Here is a 2493-nt window from a genome sequence, read left to right on the forward strand (position 1 = left end):
TCAAAGCTTCGAATTGGGCCTTAACACTATCCTCTTCTCGCAGTTGATAGATTCCAGATGGTTTGTGTCGGTTGGTGCTATCAGTAACACTTGGACTAGTCCAGGTGTGAGATTTTTTCGAGGTTTCTTCGAGATATTCAAGAGCATCGTTTGACTCTTTTTCGAGGAATTCACCGTTGCATAGAATTTCTACAAACTAGCGCTCACAACTCGTGAGGCCTTCATAGAAGTAACTGACCAAACGTTACTTCTCAAAGCCATGGTACAGACACTGATTCAACAGATCCTTGAATTTTTCCCAAACTTGATAGAACGTTTCATTGTCCTTTTGGGAAAATGTGGAAATTTGTCATTTTAGACTGTTGGTCTTATGGCTGGGAAGTGTTTCAGAAAGAAATATTTAGTCATTTCCTCCCATGTTCCAATAGACCTAGGTCTCAAAGAGTATAACCAGCTTTTGTCTTTGTCCTACAAGGAGAAAGGGAAAAACTTTAGTCGCACAGAATCGACAATTTCGCCTCGGTTATAAAACGTGGCTACTACCTCCTCGAATTCTCTAATATGCACGTATGGGATTTCGTTTTCCATTCCATGAAATTTGGGCAAGAGTTGAATCATGCCAGGTTTAAAGTCTAATGTGGGCATATTAGGAGGGAAGATAATGCATGAAGGTGTGGACGTGCGAGTAGGATGGAGGTAGTCGTTGAGAGTTCTTGGTTGGATTTCGTCATTGCGAGCCATTCTGAATGGATTTTTATCAGCTAAAGTTTGTGGAGAAGCAGGATTGGTGGAAGGAGTTCCAGAAGGAGTGGTGGATGAATTGGAAGAAGTGTCATTAGAAGTTTCGTGATGATTCATCCTCTCTCAAAAATCAGAAGTAGATTTATTTTATGTTTTTTTATTTATTTATTTATTGTTAAACTTGTTCCCAAGTAGATTTGGAGGTTTTGGGGTGATCTCCAACGCCTTACTAGAACTCCCTGTGGTTACCGAGTAAGTATAGTGGATCACAAGTTAAACTTTTTCGACCAAACAACCTTTAAGCAGAGTGAAATTGCTTATTTTGACAGAACAAGCTTGATTTTCTTATAGTAATAAGTTCAAAAATGTAATAGTGCAAATGTATATGCTCGAAATGTTCCCAGGTCGATTGGGAAGCTTGCCAAGGTACCGCTTTAGACCCACACTTGCCTAGACAGAAATCTCCGGGGTTCCCAGGTAAGTGTGGGGGGGGGGGGGGGGGGGGGTAACGCTATCACAAACCTTATTCAACAACCAATCTTTCTAGACAGAACAATGTCAGTTTTTACCATTTGTAATATTACACAATTGTTCCCAATACTAAGCGTTTTATGATTGAAATTTTATGAACAATATTATGCAATTTTATGTTGTTTTTTTTGTTTTGAAAAAAGTAAATTCTAAGGAAAACTAAGGCAAGGAAAAAGAAAAGCCTAAACTAAGGAACCTAAAGCAACAAAATAATCAATACAAAAATAAAATAACGAAAGAGAATTGAAGTAAAGATAAAATAACACGCTTAATCTTTTTTTTTTTTACAAATATTTATTAAACTAAAAAAAATAAAAAGAAATTAAGGAAAAAAAAGAAAGAAATGAAATTAGAGTTAACTAAAAAGAAAAATATAAGTTTTTTTTATGTATCCGAAAAGTAGAAAAAAAAAATTAGAAATAAATAAATATATATATGTTTTTTTTACGTTTTTTTAATAATAATAATCAAATTAACTAAAAACTACTAACACAATATTCATACCAATAAAAATACTGTACGCCCTGATTTTTCCACGGGCTGATTAGCAAGCCGAGCTGCGGCCTAACCATGATTACCTCATGATCATCCCCAGGGGCCGGAGCTTCTGTCGTAATGTCGTGCCTTCTTAGCTCGAGGAAGCCCCAAGAGCTCGCCTTCACTGCCCAAGGCCGGGGCAGGGATTCCGAAGGCCGAAGACCAAGCTAAGTATGAAGCTCGTGGCACGAGCTTCATATGGAGGCTATGACCCTTTGTGAAGTCAACACACGCAAGTTAAACGTGCACATATCAGGCATCACGTGTCTGATATCCCCCTGACTTCTCGGACACGCAGCAGGAACGTGCGTATTCAGACACCCACGACTGGGTTGGGCCGTGCGTCCCATTACTTCCTTACCTATTGATTTGACCACACTTATGTGTCAGGTTTAGGAATTAATCATGAATGTCACGGAATTGATACGACAAGTAAGAAGGTCACGGGATGACCTTCTTACCAACTTCCAAGTGCCTTATCCTATAAATATGGAGACCCTGGGAGTTGATAGGGGTTGGAAAAATAATCTCTTGTAAGAAATACTCTGTAATCAAATACTCAGTATAGATCAATAATATTGACTAGTGGAGTAGAAGGATTTTAACCTTCGAACCACTTAAAAAACATGTCTTGAGTCACCTCTTTCATCCTCTAAGGTCATATATCTGTTTCGGTTCTACATT

General features: G+C 38.2%; 1 non-coding gene across 1 annotated transcript; it reads left to right on the forward strand.

Annotated features, from left to right (window-relative positions):
* Positions 1-254: 254 nt before the first annotated feature.
* LOC133820159 (small nucleolar RNA R71) lies at positions 255-361 on the forward strand. Its single transcript, XR_009886588.1, has one exon. It is a non-coding gene; the product is annotated as a small nucleolar RNA R71 (small nucleolar RNA).
* Positions 362-2493: the final 2132 nt, after the last annotated feature.

Source organism: Humulus lupulus, chromosome 2 (genome assembly GCF_963169125.1).
Source record: "Humulus lupulus chromosome 2, drHumLupu1.1, whole genome shotgun sequence".
NCBI classification, from domain to species: Eukaryota; Viridiplantae; Streptophyta; class Magnoliopsida; order Rosales; family Cannabaceae; genus Humulus; species Humulus lupulus.